The sequence below is a fragment of the Aphelocoma coerulescens genome, chromosome 7 (genome assembly GCF_041296385.1).
Source record: "Aphelocoma coerulescens isolate FSJ_1873_10779 chromosome 7, UR_Acoe_1.0, whole genome shotgun sequence".
In the NCBI taxonomy this organism is placed as follows: Eukaryota; Metazoa; Chordata; class Aves; order Passeriformes; family Corvidae; genus Aphelocoma; species Aphelocoma coerulescens.
The window spans coordinates 6,306,127-6,323,699 of NC_091021.1; positions in this window are offsets into that span (position 1 = coordinate 6,306,127).

Genomic DNA, 17,573 nt, shown 5'->3' on the forward strand with positions numbered 1-17,573 from the left:
GCCCCAACAGGGCATGTGACTCAGGACAGAAATAATTTCTCTCTGCTTCCTTCAGGAGACTGGAACTATTGCATTTACCTTCTAATGTAGTAGACACACTTATTTTCTTATACAGTCAATCAGTAGATGAAATATGTTTTATTAACTTTTAAGTTTCATGAAGTTTTCAGCTAGGAAAAGGTTTTTAATACTAGCAAAGTCACTCTGCATTTATCGTTTCAGAAAAAATTACTGTGCAAATCTGCAATGTATTTTTTACACAAATTGAAATAATTTCTGAAAGAAATACTGTTACAGTGGGGATTCTGTAATATGATGTATCAAACAAGGAGGCCCGTGGAAAAGAAATATATATGGACCGATTCTTGCTAGATGTTTCAGAGATGTTTATTTCCCCAGCCGCATGGCCGAGCTCTGCCCAGGAACTGCCGCAATCACGGGACCCGAGGGTCCTTCCCCGCACAGTGAAACACAAACCAACCAATGGGGAACGAGGCTGACCAGGGGCAGGGAAACCCCGTGCCTCCCCTCAGGGCCTCTCTCCCAGGGCTACATGGCAGGGGGAGGAGACCCCAACATTTCACCCATTCATTTTTAACAAAAAGAGATTTAAAACTTGACATTGAAAACAACTGGATAAACATAACAAGAACAGTTTCAAAACAAAACAAGCCACACTCCTGAGTTTTTAAATGTCCAAACAGGTTCTCTGGAACATCTTAAGGCTGACAGAAGTGAGACAGGACTCTCCAGGCATGCTTTGTGGGGAAACTGAGGCAGGCGAGGGTTTAATTTCTTCCCTCCCCCTTTTTATCCCCCCCCTCAGCATCAGAGAGGAGTTGTAGGGAAAGGGAATTGTATAGGGAAGCCATGGGGTGAAAAAACGGATTAGGAATAAACTGGGGATGGGATAAATTTAGGAAAGGGTTCATATTGGGTATAGGGTAAAAGGGGAAATTAGGCTGTGGGTAGGGAAGCTGCTGGGATGGATATTGTTTATAATTTTGTGCATAACGGCTGCCTTTGACTGGAATACCTCCAGGCCCAGTAACATTTGCTGCTTGTAAACCCTTCTTTCCTTGCACTGTATCAAATTGAACAGCTTCCCCATCTCCTACACTTTGCAGGTAATTTTAGGGTTATTCCTTTTAATGGTAGTTCTATGGATGAATAAATCTTCCCCTGTATCATCTCGTGTTATATAAATCCATAGTTGTTTTTTACATTGTACCATTTCACAGTTCCTGTGATTTTTGTTGCTACAACTTCTGTCACATGCTTGCATGTTTGTCGTGACTGCTTGTCCTGCGTGGCAGCTGCCTTGCCGACTCCAATGTCTCGGCCGGGCCCCCGCGTTGAGGCTGCTCCGTGCCCTCCAAGCGGCGCTGCTCCGGCGCGTGTCTGGGCTCTGCACGGCCCTGCGTTGTTATCACTGCCAGCCCCGCGCCTTGTGAGCGGTTCTGCTCCGCCAACTCCACGCTGCTTTGAGAGCAGTCTCATTTCGGCTTGGCGCTGCACGGCTTCTCATGTCTCTATGGAAACCGCCGCTTCTCACTCTACGGGGCTCTCCAAACCGTGTGCTCAGAGCGGGCTTCCATGCTGACCCCTGGTTCCTGGCTGCTCGTGCGGGCCGCCTCTCTGCTGCACACGGCCCACGACACCCGCGGCGCCTGCGGCGTCACTCCCGCACTCGTGGTCACATGGCAGGAGACCCCGAGACAGGGATGGGGTCCGTGATAAGGCGCGCGCTCCCAAGGGGGATGGTCACATCCAGTGCAGGCACCTCCACCGGCACGGCTGCAGTCACGCGCTCCTGGGATGGCCGCTGTGCGGTCTCGGCCACAGGATTACAGTCATCCTCTGCTTTAGGGGTAATGGGACCATACAAATGCTCCTGAAGAGCTTCTGATTACAATGGATCCATGGAGAGGTTCTATCACTAATGCATGTTTTGTTTGATCCCTTATCTCATCCCAGATCTCGTGCCAAAACCACCCGTGAATAGTTCCAGTAATTCCAGGAGGATTAATATCAAAAAGTAAGTCTCGAGAAGTATAAAAGAAATTTTTGAAAAGCCAGTTAAAAAAATGTTCTAGATCTCCCGGAACAAATACTTTCTTGTTTTGTTGTTCAAGGATTCCTTTAACTTCTAGATACATTTCTTTCTGTGGTTCAGAGAGCCACATTTTCCACGATTCTTCCATAGTCCAGAGAGAATATCCAAACCAAGGTGAGAAGGGAGAGATCTAGAGTGGTTTTTACTCACGAATTTTTTGTGAGTAAATTTTCTGTGAGAATTGCTGGTGTCTTGCCAGCAATTCCCCACCATTTGTTAAAGTGCAGATACTGTAACACGCGTATCAAACAAGGCGGCCCGTGGAAAAGAAATATATATGGACCAATACTTGATAGATGTTTCAGAGATGTTTATTTCTCCAGCCGCATGGCCAGAGCTCTGCCGATGAACTCCTCAATCATGGGACCCAAGGGTCCTTCCCCTCGCAGGGGAACACAAACCAACCAGTGGCGAATGAGGCTGACCCAGGGGCAGGGAAACCCCGTGTCTCCCCCCCAGGGCCCCTCTCCCAGGGCTACATGGCAGGGGGGAAGGGACCCCGACAAAATACAGAGAATAACCCTTGAGTTCAAGCAACAGGGAGGCGTTCTGCAGCAGCTCCCTTTGGTCCCGGGTTCTAATGAGACCATAAACACTGGCCAAGGCCCATTAACACCACAGAGGTTTGGAGTGGTGGTGTTCACCAGTGCCACTAAGCCAGCTTTAAATCAATTTTTCAGAACCTGGGTCCTATTCTCCTCTCAGTCTGAGTAATAAAAGAATTCAAGGAAGATGATGCACATGAGAAAGTGCTCCTCATTTCACAGGACTTGAGGGATAATCCAGGACTATATATTTCCCTAGTGTTTCAGTTAGTGTTTAAATGATTCAGCCGTCATTTTGGCTATGCACTTATTATAGACAGTGCTTTATTTTGATCTAATATGTGTTCTGAAGACTTTTAAGACCATTTTTTACAGTTTCTTAAAGTAAGAGCCTGTTCCACTCTCAGTAACCGTAAATAACTCTCTTTTCTGAATGCGGATATATCACCATATCTTGCAGACAGGTCAGTTTTTTCTACATGGAGCAAAAAAACCTGATGTGGGAAAACAACTTGGAAAAAACAGTGAAATCAAACAACAGCAGATCCCCATGCACATATGATAGGTACGTATATTTTAATGAAAAATCAAACACGTAAAATCCAGGTCTTAATTTACCTCTGTGCTTGTTTTGTTGCAATTACAAAATATGGCATGTTTGCCATTTACACCAAATATTAATTAGCAAGACAATTAAAAAAAAAAAAACCAAAACAAGAGAAACCCTTAAAGTTACTGGCAGAATTCATAAGCAGAGTAGTTTCTTTCATTGGGATATAATGAAAAACACTGCCTTTTTGTATAAAGTTTTGGCTGCTTGAAGTCAGTAATCCACAGCTCATTTTCACTGTGTGCTTTTGTAGGTGCTGTGTCAGAAAGGACAGGCTGACAACACATTTTCAGAGGTACTGTGTTGGATTTTGCTGCTAAACAGGCAATATTTTGGATCTTATGAATGTTTGGATCTTATAAAGAATCATTTTCTCAATTTTGGTATGTCACACAACTTTTTCAAGTTGTTTCATCTAGTGCAGAATAAGATAGTAATTGACTTAATTGCAGACTTTTGAAGAAATATTTCTTGTTACAGTGAGCATGATGACCAGTGTGTGTACAGTAGGTCATTTCTGTGTACAGATTTCTTCCAGACTGAAAAATGACAACCAAAAGTGTAAATGCATTTGTAGCAGGTCACATTGAAAAAATGTGAAAGTATGTTCAATTATGCAATATATGATTTCCCTTTATCCTTCTGTCCCAGCTGGGTGTTGTGTGATGGGATGGAGTATGCCTGGTCACCATAGGAATGCAACATGCAAGGAAACTTCTAAATAGAAAGCAGTTAATTTAACTAAACATCTTTTGATGTCACAGCCTAATTACTTTCATGTGCAACATTTAAAAGGCAGATATTTGAAAATAAGCTTTACCCAGAAAACATACAAAACCCTGAGAAAACACCTGGAAGAAAGGCAGTGTATTTCCAGCTGTGTGTAAATGTGCAGCTCAGAGGGGATAAGTGTTTTTATCTCTTTGGTACAACCTGCTCTTACAAGATAGATACAACTTCTTGTCAGCGTGTACATGCTACATCAGATGAGACTTGAACACGCTTTTCATGCCCATTGCCTTCTACTCTTCATCAGTTCTGCTCTGTCATGATGAATGTGTTCCCTTGCAGCAACCTTAATTGTTTTTTGAGGGTTAGAAGAATGATCATAATCGCAGCTGTTGTGAACTTCATTCTGATCTGCAAAGAGACTGTGCTATATGCAAACATTTTCATTTTGAATGCTTAAATCAGTGATTTTCAATTACAAATAGAGAACCCAGTAGCTGGAAATGTTCCTCACCAGAGGGTAGATCCTACCCCTATTAGTCACTCACACTGCCTATTTTTCAGACATTCACAGTTGAAATTTTGAGCTCTGGAAATAAAGGATGTGGGATCTACAAAAAAAAAACCCACTCCAAGTGTGGATGATCTCCAACTAATCAATGAGTACTGATAAAAAAAAGCAGGTTAGGTGGCCACTTTCTCTTGGGTGCCTTGCCATAAAATAGCATTTGGATGGAGTGGATAGTCTCATTTCTGTCCTCCTTTCTCCTTCCCCTCTGTTCAAGATTTTTGTACTAAGGGGTTTATTTCTACAATAATGTGCTGCTAAAGCCTTTGTCATTTGAACTGTTGAGGTTTATTTCCGTTCTTTCTCCCTCAACTTACAACAGTGTGCAATTCTTTTGTGCCTACATCCTGGCAATGCCATGAGGGAGCCTCCAGGGAAGCAGCTCCTGATCATGCCAGTGTATGAGGAGAAATCCCATCCCTTTAAAGAACACGTAGCCAGGAGCATAACTTCATTTAAACAACTTCACTTAAGTTCAGCTTCTCATTGTGAAATTCAGAGTACAGAGACAATACCAGCGGTAGAATAAAGGTGAAAACTCCAAGTTGAAATAATGCCCAGAAATTGCATTCACTCAGTGCCAAAGATCTGTGCATGGCTGAAGTCTAACAAAGCTCTTCACTGAGCCAGTTTAGGTAAGTACATTTTACATATGAGTAAAGAATGTTTTGTGTAATTTTTCTTATGTTTCCTCCTAGATATTTGGAGTTACAGTGTAAATATTCTGTCTTATCTAAGTAGCTGTTTACTTTAAATTGTCTCATGAATTTAATGAAGCTGGTTTTGAATTTTGGTGCTGTACACTGTCAATACAGCCCAGGATGGGTGTCTGTAGTAAATGCCTTATAGTCTGTATGTCAAATTACTGATACTTCCATCTAGATATCTGGTCACCTATATGACAGGGCTTTATCTACTCTTTGAATTTTTTGGTGATAATGGAATGTTAAAGAAGATAAAATATGTGTGTGGGTTTGTATTTAGATACACATTTTCACATCACTTTCAGTGAATCACCATTTAAAAAAAAAAAAACAAATTACAAAAACTTACAGCTAAAATCAGCACAACGGCCTCAAAAAAAAAAAAAAAAATTAAATACTGTAAAGCAAATTGCACACCTGTGCCTGACTTGTTTCCTAATACAACAGCATCCAGAGTAGTATAATGTTGCATTTTCCAATTATGAAGAATAACAGAACTAACCAGGATAACTGATATCAGGCACCTATGTTTATGTCCCACCTTATTCTACATTATTTGACTAGAGAGTATTGCTGTTAACTTTTTACAGAAAACCCTTTTGTTGGTTGAAAAGACAGACCATAAAATATGTGGTGATGTGAATTGTAATGTACTGTAGCTAATACTGGTTCAGTATAAACTGTTTAAGTTTGTCATTGATAAAATAGTTCTGGTGGATTTGGGAATGTCTTAGAAGCAGTGGTAAATATTTCACACATTATATATTTATGTATATATTTTTAATATACATACATAATAATTAAGAATAATATGGATATCAATGAATCAACTCAAACATTCCAAAACCTGTGAGAAAAGCCACACTGCCCTGATGTTGCTTTTACCTTTGGTATGATGTGAAGCCATTTCTCAATAACGTAAAGAAACATTGCTCAACAGCGCAGGGTGGTATAATTTAAAGCCTTAATTAAACATGCATGAGGGAAGATTAAATCCATTTTTGAAATGTTATGTCATTTTAAATATATATTTTATTTAGTAGAGTTGCTATTAATTTTAATCTTAGCGATAAAAATATATTGATAGAATTTAAATGAAAATTTCTGTTGAAGCTTAAAGCTCTATGTAGAAGTGAGAGGGTTTTTTGAGGGTGTTTGGTTTTGGTTTGCCGTGGGGTTTTTTTGGTAAGGGGTGTGGGGGGTGTTTTTTTTATTCATGTGTTAATGAGAAAAGTTAGTCAGAGTGGTGGTAGAACATCCATCCTTAGAGGTTTTCAGGATTCAGGTGGACAGAGCCATGGCTGACCTGCCAGGTTGCATGGAAGACCATTAAATCCTGGTGATTTCATTAAAGGCACACTGCTAAAAATCAACCCAAACAGAAGTGGGATTACAAGGGACAGCTGAATCTCATGTGTGGAGCAGGGATAAATCAGCATCTCCCTGCCACTGCCAACTCACAAAAAATGAAAAATTAAAATCCAGGTTTGGTGAATGGCATTCAAATCTCAGATTGTTTTCTAAATTAAGAAAGGTTTTATCCAACTCTGTATTTTCCTTCACTTTTTATCGCTGGTACAAAAATAATTTATGAAATTCTGAAGCAGGGGAATGACAGGTGGCTGTACCTAAAGACACATGACAAGGCTTAAAATGTGAGAATTTTCATTCTTGTGTAGTTACCAGTAACTTAATCCCATTTTCCCTGGGTGCACCCTTGGGGTAGACCTCATTTTTGTTTATGCTTTGCTTATAAGTTTAAATTCATTTTTGACAAATGATGTTTTCTAATCTCTCTGGATTTCATCAAGGGTTGATTTTTTAAAAAAACTCCACAATTATGCTATATATTTATTCACTACATCAAGTGAAACCTTTGCACTCATAGATGCTTTGGGAATTATTAGTTTTATTTATTATTTTACAGTTAAATTATATTCTATCAAATAGAATGGGTCAAAGGTTTTCAAAACTCTTTTGTTCATCCAAGTAATTTAAGATGCAGTTCAGTTACAGTGGCAGAACTGTTCTCACTTTGGTTCAACATCCCAAGTTTCAGGTTGTTCTCATGGTCCCATTAGATCATCCTATTGATTTGCCAGGCATTGATTTACTGGCTGCTCTGCCATAAGAACACAGTTTTTTTGTAGCCTTAAAATATACTCCAAAGTACTGCTCACAGATTAAATTTGAGGAGTAGGCTCCATGGCTTTCAGTCAGATTTCTCTTTGGAAATATTTCTATGTAGAAATAAAATAAAATTTATTTAATGTTAGTTGCATTTCACTGATGAACAGTTTAGGCAAAGAAATTGGAATTAACAGATTCGTCTTAGCCATCTTAGCCCAGTAATGAATTCTTTTTTTTTAATTTTAGTTTGCACATGCATCAGTTTTCTAGAAGAGGTAATTGTATTCAGGCTTTTCATTTTAGTGCAAAACCAACAGGCTTAGACTTTTGCCTGAACTTGCAAATATTACTGTGCAGCACAAATGTCTAAGACAGGGATTGCTGAGCGGGCAGTTTGCAGTGGATTCTCTGCAGACCCCTGCAGCAACGGGCCCCACAGTTCTTTATCAGGGAAATGAGCAGGTTACTGGAAAATCCATTAACTCTGTCTCCCCTCTGTTTCCTAGAGCCGTTTTCCCTTGGTTCCTCTCCTAGAAAAGTGACAGAATATCTGTGGACATGGGACAGCTTCTCCAGGCCTCCACTCTCCCCAGTGACCCTTCACTGGAAAGTGTCCAAAACCAGGGTGTGGATGTGGCACCTGGGGACACGGTTTCATGGTGAGCATGGCAGTGCTGGGATGATGGTTGGACTTGATCATCCTAGAGGTCTTTTCCAGCCTCAGTGATTTTATGATTCAGGGAAAGGTATTAAAAAAAGTATTTCCTCCTTGCATGTTGATCTGCCTTACGGAAAGAAACTTGGAAACCTTCAGCATGTTATTTTGATGTGTCTGTTATGCACTAAATATATTCTCTCTGGCCATAGCAGACTTAAGAAAAATTATCCAAGTTGAAGGAGATTGGGAGATGGACAGGTGAAGGGTTTGTGTTCAGCCACAGCCTGAAGCAAAATGGACGTTAGAGAGGCTGCTGAGGCAGGATGCAGGGAAAGACAGAAAATATATCTGTCCGTTTTGATATAGAGAAGATGGTGGATTTGGGGAACTCTTGTCTCATTTCCACATCTGACTGTTGGAGTAGAAAAATGAGACTTGGTTGTGTTCACAGAGTACTGGGTTTTTTCTTTAACATCAAGAAAGGTATGACAAAGCACCCAGGAAGCTTAGGGAAAAGAAACCTCTCCTCTAAAGAAACACACTTCTCAGAGCTGCAAAGTGAGCCAATATTGAAAGTTCCCAATGGCTGAAATCAAGACAAGTGCCAAAAGTAAATATAAGTACAGAAAGAGAGGGAAATATCAGAATCACTGAGCTCTCAAGACACGAGGCCAACACAGAAGAATAAAACCTCTCTACTGGTAATAGCCAGTATATAAACTATCAATTCCCTATATTAAGAATTTTGCTACTGCAATGCTGAGCCTTTTCTCACTTTTTCCAGAAGCACTGATCATCTGGCATATAGAATACCATTATTCACCATACGTGTTCTTGGGCTATCATGTCTTCCATGCTGTGTTTATTGTACCAACCTTCCTGCTGCGTTATTGTCATGTCAACTTTAATTACTCTGCTTTTAAATGCTTAGTGCAGGAAAATGAATTTGCAGTGGATTAGTGTTTAGGAGTATCCACATTTGTAGTACATTCTCTGATTGGTGCATAACATGCCTTTGATTCAAAAATTTAAAGTGTCAGATTTAGGGTATTTATGTCTAGAAATGAGTATTTTTATGATCTAATCACTAAAGACAGCTATGCTTTTATAAATAGAACTTTATATGTGGGAAGGCTCATATTAATGCAAAGACAACATTTTGTTCTTAATATCAACTGTTAAATTTCATAACAGTAAATTTATAAGCTTACTTAAAGGGACAATCCCTTATAATGAGTTTGGTGAAGAACCACATACCCACCCCTACTGCAAGAAGGTGCACATGATAAGCCATGCTTTTACTTAAGGCGAGCCATAAATAAGAATAGCTCTGGATTGCTGCTTTTGTTTGAGCAGTCCCCAAGACTCATACAATATAAACTGTAAGTTGTCTTTGGTACAGAATTTTCTAGTTTTGCTGGGGAACCACACAACGGGGCTTCTGGAATCTTAAGTGTTTCTTAACAACTTGCGAAGAGGAAGCTCTGCTGTGATTACTTATAATTCAAATATGATCTGCCCATGGCTTTGGCCAAATTCCTCCATTAAGTATAGAAGCAACTGTACCTTGCAGCTCCCCACTGTCTCATTGAGCTATTAGCTCTATCTTCCTACTACATTTCACGCCTGGAAGTGCACTTTTAAAAATAACCCCTAGTTCCAATGCCATTCCTCAATAAAAGTTTCTTTCATCCTTTTGGGTTCCTGCCTCAGGAAGGATGGAGAACCCAGTGCCATGCATGGGGAAAAATCTGGGAGCGCAACCAACAGCAGCAGCAAGAATGAGAGCCAAACACTGCGATTCTTCCTTCTTCCTGCCATAGGAACCTAAAAAGCCCCCTGGAGAGCCTTGGAATTAGGGCTTTCCTGAATAACACATACCTGTGGGTTATTTACCTCGTGTTTCATATTGCTTCAGTAAGTACAAGGTAGTCACTTGTGTTTGTTCCTTTTTAAAACAAAACTGGAGTTCTTTGGGTTCTCAACATGGAACACAGTAATTATTTTTTATTTTCTTTAAAGAAAAAAAAAACTAGTTAAAAGTTTTGTAAGGTGGTGTCACATAGTTGAAATGGAAAGTATTCCCAGGTATCTTTATGGCCAAGTTCTCACATTTGCTACAGTGAGCTGAAGCACCACTACTTATGTTTTAAGCAACCCTGAAAAAATTTTGACTTCACTTGGAGTCCTATAAATGCGTATTTATTTGTCTTCTGAAGTCACCCCTGTTTTGTGTTCCACTGCCAGTAAGAAGCTTAACTTGAAGATAATTCAATACAGCACTGTGTCTTAGAGCTCCAGCGACAGGCGTGAAATTGTTTTATCTTTTTTGTTGGCGGTGCGCGGTGCTCGCTGGGCTGGCGCGCAGACCATCTGCTGCTGAGGTAACTCTCGGGATACTTGTCAAATTGATTGCACTCAGCAATGGCAGAGACACAGGAAAAATAGAGTTTCTAATTACGTTTTACCAGGGATCTTGTTTAACTCTAGGAAGTGGTAATTCAGAAATAAATGACTTTGGTGGACATCTTAGAATCTTTAATTAACAAATTACTCTATTAACACACACATTGTTTTCCAGGTGAGTGAGATCATTTGCCCCTGGGGCTTTTTTTCCATATGCCTTCTGTTCCTCCAGCGAAATATGTAACAAATTGAAGTATTCATTTTGATTACATAAAGCACATGGGTATACAATTATATGAAAAGAAAGATGACATTTGTTGCCTGCCTTCCCTAAGGCCCCTACAGGCTTTGCCCTTCACTGAAAAAATAAGGCATAAAGTCATTAGAGTGCATGCTTTTTTTTTTGCACATTATATTTTTGGAAGGGTATGTTATTAAAGCAAAAGCCTAGAAAAAATGGGATAATGATTCTTTACAAAATACCACTAATAATAAGTTTTTCTCCCAGAAGTTTTACATTCTTTCATGTGTCAATTGTGTGACCATTTTGGAGCTTTTAGGAATGCTTTTACTTAATGTTACCAAATTTATATAATAAATGTATGTTAAAATATAATACAATATATTAAATATTCATGTAAATATAATCAGTTTACTGCTTAATTTTATTAAAATTTTTGCTCATTATTTTATGCTTTACTAAGCAATTAATCTGCATTTGAATCCCTTTATATATTTTACAGGGACACTTTCTGTACTGTGAAACAGTTTCTCAGCATATACTTGGATGGAAGAACTAGTTCATAGTGGTCTCAATATTTCTTGAAGCATTAAATGAAACATTGGGAGAGAAAGTTAGCTTGCATAACTAAAATGACAACATCTACAAATTATATAAAATTACTAGGGATTTTTAAAAATATTTTTTTGTGGTGAAACATGCAGAGGAATTTATTTGGAAAGAGTTCAGAAAATGAATTTCAGGTAGGTCAGGAGTATATGAAATAGTTGCGAAGAAGAGTTTCCTTTGTTTTGTCCTTCATGGGACTTGGATCTAATCTCTGTTGAGGTTATGTTCTTTTATTCCGTATCTTCTGTCTTGGGGAATTTCTTCCTTCTTTCCTTCACCTAGCTGATTAAGACAAGGTCTCCTGAATTTATCTAGACCTGGCCTCTCTCCCACTGCATTTTTCAGATATGTTTTCTGGATATCTTGCAGAAATTCAGCCCGGAGAACTTGAATGTGACCCAAGCTCTCGTTCCTCATCTCTGCCATCCACACGTGGGGATGATGGGTTGTGTCTGGATTCACGATAACAAGTGATTCCCTCTGTAGATTGTTTTACTGTTGCTGATTAAAAATGACTACATAAGCCACTGTTTAGAATAGGACAATGAAAACGTCTTGCTAGTCCAGATGTAGAATTTTTAGTAGGCACTTTCCTATCAATGCCTATTGGAAAGCATGCAGGGTATCTTTCCAGTCTCAGCAAGAAACCTGATATCACTAGAGAAAACTAAGCTAGAAGATGCTGTGACCAAGAAAACATCATGAAAACACAAACAGGAAATTGGACTTATTTTTCAGAACCTAAGTTTTCCATCATGTTTCTGGTAAAAGAACATTCCATGCTTTTTTACTGTTCTAAGCAATAGAAGGAACATGCATTTGTGTGCCTGTTTGTGAGTTTTGTGTTTATATTCAGCTACAGAAAATCTGTTTCTAGCATCAACAGTGTGTTACACATATTTCACATTGAGCTGCTTTGTATTGCAACACCTGCCTCCCCGGTATTTTGCTCTGGGAGGGCTATGATGAGTGCTATCTTCCATATTATTGAAGGATAACATCAGCATTTGCTGGCATGTCACTGTGGCAAACAATGACTTGTAGCTCCCTTGAAAATTCACACGTGTTTTATTGCTGCTTGAGAAAATAACACACATTTCCACTGCAGTTCTAGTCATTTTCCTGATTGCTAAAGGATTTCCCCTCTATTACCTCTGCATTTTCTGTGTTGCCAGGTGTGAAATGAACAGAATCATAAAGTCAGGCTGTTTTGGAGAATAAAAACAACAGCACGGTCTGTGCTGCTGAAACGGCAGCATACTGAAAGTGGAAAAATGCTAGTAGCTATTGGCAATCCAACATACGTGACAGATAGTAGAGTGCGAAAGACATACTTGCCAATTTTTGCAATTAAAGGCAGTTCAAATATATATTACTGCCTCAGGAAAATATTTCATCTTGTCCTTAAATTTCAGTATGTGCTGAAGTCATTCTGAAAGCAATAGGAATGCTACACCTTGCTTAAAAGTAAATAATATTGATATTTAAGTGTTTCTTAAATATGGCTGGGCTGCCAGGAACTTACATGTTTGCTAGTTGCAATAGGAGTTTCAGCAGTTACAAGATGATACGTTTGATCCAGTTCCTGGTAAAACCACTCAGACCTTGTTTAATATTCCCATTGAATTGAATAGCAGTTGAACGAGATGAGATGTGGTTGTGGAAGCGAGGTCTAAAACTGTCTTGATCAGAGCTGTTTTGGAGATAGGATGGGGTATCTGAGATTGGGAGGGTAAAAATCACCTAATTACAGAGTGAAGAAAAAAGAGAGCTGAACGGGGAGCCAGAGGAATCACTTGGATATGCAAAAGTTCCTTATATATTGAATAATTTGCAGCACAAGAAGAGCAGCTGGGACAATTCATGCCAAGGCCAGTGAAGATACAGAAGTCTGGGTGAGGGATACAAACATTTCAGCTGAATGTATGACTAATGCAGGTCAGTAGCAGCAGAGCAGGAGAGGCACTAATACACCCAAATGGCCCTGACAAACCTCACCTGGGACCCCCATCCATCCCTGCCAGGGAGGCCGTGTGAGTTCAGCCCAGGATGCTCCTGCTGCGTCCTGGAAGTAATATCATGAGACAGATTCCTCTTTCTTGAGGTGCTGGTTTCATAGACAGCTTAGGTGAGAAAGTGGTGAGTAATGTGCTTTGGCTGGCTCTGTGTGTTCTCGCTGCCTGATCTATGAATGGGATAACACTTCGTTCAGACAAGGTGCAAACACTTTAAATATAATATATTACAGACAGCTAGAGTAGAAGAAGAGATTTCATTAAGATTTCTTTTTGAAATACAAGGTGTTAACAAAATAATGCACTTGTTCTATTAAAAATGTTGCTGAGAAAAATCACTTGTGAAAACCTTAGCTAAAGACAAATTAGAGTAGAAAGCCTAACAGCAACAACAGAAAAAAAGCATAAGAGCTGAAGCTCTGAATGTTGTTGGGAGTACTTGGGATGCAGCTGCAGAGGAGCTGCAGGTTGAGCTCTGTGTGGGACCCCAAGGCAAGAGGCTGAGAACTTCTCACCCTGTGCTCAAGAAAGGGCACAGGCTGGTGTGGTCCAGCGAAGTGAGGGACACCCAAGGACGCAGCAGGAGCCAAGGGCTTGGGGGGAAAAGTAAGACTCGTGCTTGCCTGGACTGTGAGAGGATAAAAGCCCAGTGGGCCCTTTGTTTTGGGTCCCTCCTCAGAGGCCTTAGCTTGGGCTGTTATTTTTTTATTTGGTTATTGCACCAAGATTTAATTATTTTAAGGATTGGGATGTCTGTGACTCTGCTAAAGGAAGCCTGGTCTGGCTGTGAGTGGGGTGTGCAGGGAGTTGAGCAGGGCCCCCATTGGGTCACTGGGGTCACACTGTGAAGGGGCTCTGGTGCCAACAGTGAAGGTCTCTGGTGCTGGGAGTGTGACTGCCAGAGTGCCTTCTGAGTGGTCAGACTGGGAGGCTTCCTTTACAAAGTTTTAGATTTATAATCCTTGATCTGTGTTTACTCAACCAGACCCTGTGGGCCATTGCCAGAGCGGACAGACAGGGACAGGGTGAGCCTTTGCCATGGCTCAGCATGGTCATCCTTATTGTCTGGGTCATAGAATATGGACAGATTGACAAAAAGGGGAAAGAGAGGGAGAAAGAAATGGGGAGAGTTTGTTGTTTATTCCAGTCAAAGTATTAGAAAGAGATTAGCTGGTCTAGAGGGTAATAATTAAAGTTTTGTGTATTGCTCTTTACACAAACACGAGAATTCCCTGGATTCACAACCTCTTTAGTAAGTGGCAAGCTACAGGAAACACCTTTTTCTCATTTAGTCTTCTTTCCTATCTTAGGAGAGAGAATAAGGAGCTGATGAGCAGCAGCTGGGGTACCTTTGTCTAGACAGGACTGTTTGTTTTTTATGGGAGAACCTGTTTTTCAGGGTCTGTGTGTGTACAGTTCCTAATGCAACAGAAACTTCTTTTTGATGTAGAAGCAATACAAAGAAATAACATTTTATTATAACCCATTATGATTTATAGCCTCTGAGGGGGAAAAAATGAATGCAGAAGCATATTGGTAAGGAAGGTCAGATAAGGAGGAAGCTGCAGGAAAAAGTTATCAGTTATCCCTTATTGTCTTTTGAGGAGAGTCGCTAAGTATTTGTAACCTTCTGCCTTAGAAGGAAAGCAAAGTGATCTGTTTCTGCTTACGAGGTCTGGAATAGACATCTATTTAACATGTTGGGCCATTAAGAGGATAAGTAGAGCATAAACGTCTATGCAGGCAAATGGAAGACAGGCTAAGGAATTTCTAGTGAGATTTTGGTTGGTTGGTGTTTGTTTTTCTTTGTACCTTTGCATTTGAATTGGTTTTAACAGAACACCTTTAATTCTTCCACTGTAAATGTACTGGAGATCACACAAGGGTGATGAAGTTTTGGGTGCTTTATAGTCCTGTTGGTAGGTGCAAAAGAGAGTTTTGGATCTTTTCGCTGTCATGGGTTTCTTGTTTCCTGGTGTCATCCTCAGTTGTGATTTATCCTTTAATAGGTAATTCTGAGGCAGTGAATGAGTTTAACATCGAGTTTGATACCCTGTGTTGTCCTGATAGCTTTATGTTTGAGCACAGACAGCCTTCTGGCAACCATAAACACAGATTCCCATCTTTGTTACCATTTCCATTTAGGTGCTGTGCTCTTGGCATGTGAGCACCAGCAGATGCCATCAAGTCTAAAGTGGCATTTGGCACCTGTGTGCCAGTGTCCTTAAGAGGAGGGACTTTCTGTAGAAGAGCCACAGCTCGCAAACTGCCCATCTAAACTCATTTTGCTTGGCACTGAGCAAACTGGCTCTATCCTGGGCGAGCAGGCACCATGCCATCACAGCAGATGGGGCTGAGGGAAGGGAGCACTCAGGAAGCCTTGTCCAACCATGGAGTGCACGTGTCTGAGGGCAGAGTTTCCAGCCAGCAGCCTCGGAATGGCTCCCTGTCCTCAGCTCCCAGCTCCAGTTTGAACGGCTTGGTGATAGATTTTAAGATGTCAGTCCTAGTTTCAAAATGTGCTGTAGTTACATTGCACTTGACAAAATTATTTCAGCCTGGATGGTGCAGTTATGCAGGAGGGCTTGAAAATTGTAACCAACAGACTCACAGTATTATGATCTTAGTATTTGTGTGATGCCATAACCAATGTGCTCTGTTTAAAATTTTGTAGCATATTCTCCACAGTAAGTTACCAAAAAAAGTTAGAAACTGTCTCACATAGGTGGTAAAAAATCACAAGCTAAATGCAAGAGTTGTTATGATGCCTTTTGCTGGTCTTAAAATCAAGAGTCAAACATGGTTAGAAGGGAAAAAGGGGTTTTACCTTTGTATTTATTTTAAGGATCTTTAGGTGCACATGTCCAGGTGGAATGCATTGAAATGCACCCCACAATGCACCCCACAATGCACACCCCACAAAAGATCTGGTATAACATTATAGGTTTTACTAATTAGCATATCTATCAAAGATTCCCCAATGAGAGGCTCAAGTGAGCCCCCCTTCCCAAGGAACCCTCTCCTGGATGGTTCTATCTTAGTTTACAGAATGCATTCTGGAGAGAACCTTGGGGTCTGGGGCACGCTGATCCCTAACTACGAAGCTTCTAAAATGTTTAGTCTCTCAGCTTGACAAACAAGTCCAAGGATGTAGGCAAAAAGCACTAAGAATACAGAAGTTGTAAAAGGGTATAAAAGGGGTATAAAAGAAAAGGCAAAAAATCATCATGGCATCAGTTATAACCATTTCAAAATAGGTGCAGATATATGCACCCAAGGTTTTTTGTGGCACTGGTAGAAAAGGCAATATTCAAAATTAAAACAATATTGCAATCCATAATTATCTGTTTGTTTCTTACACCAGTCACAGCAATGGTATGATTTTCAGGCAGAACAGAAGTAAAGGATTTTGTGGAGCTGTTTGCCATGCCTGTGACCCAGCAGGGCTCCTGAATGCCCCCATTTATCACCTGATAAAAGCCCTGAACTCACATTCTGAGTCATATGTTGTCTATTTAAAAGTGATAAATACTTGTGAAATAAAAAGCCACTATTGATTCCAGGGTCTGCACAGATGTGGGTATGTAAGCAATGAGGCACCCATTCAACAATAAGACCTGTGAGTGAAAGACAAAAATTCCTCTCAACTTCGTTGGGTAAATACTGCTTTACAAAAAACGTGATCATCCTAGAGGTATTGCATATTTTGGGTAGAGCCATTTTGGCTTCTTGAACTGCTGTAAGAATAAGCTTAGTGTTAAAACTTAGGCTGGAGTGACAGAAACATCAAACTAAAATCAAATGAAAACAAACAAGGTATAGACTGGCTCTAGATATTCCTTGATATGTCTATAGTTGTGACAAAGGGCAGTTGTTATTCTCATCAAAACAGGAGTTTAATGACATTAATACCACTGTGGTGGCATAATTTGTTTTTGTGATGTTTTGTCACTTCAAGAAAGGTCATCTTTCATACCCTCACTCAAGTACCGTAGCAAGTAGGATAACTTTTTTTTTTTTCAAGTTTTATTTTACAAAGTTTTCTTGAAAGATAGAAATACTTGCGGCCTGACTGATACGGTTTTTTGATCTGTTTTGTTTGGCGTTTTGTTTCTTTTAATCGGCTCCCAAATGCGAATGTCATTTGGGATGATGCAAAGAGCTTAAATAAGAATTTTTCCTCTCTCAGCAGGAGAGAGGAGACTTTATATCCATAAAGTTACATAAGACAGAAATAAGTGC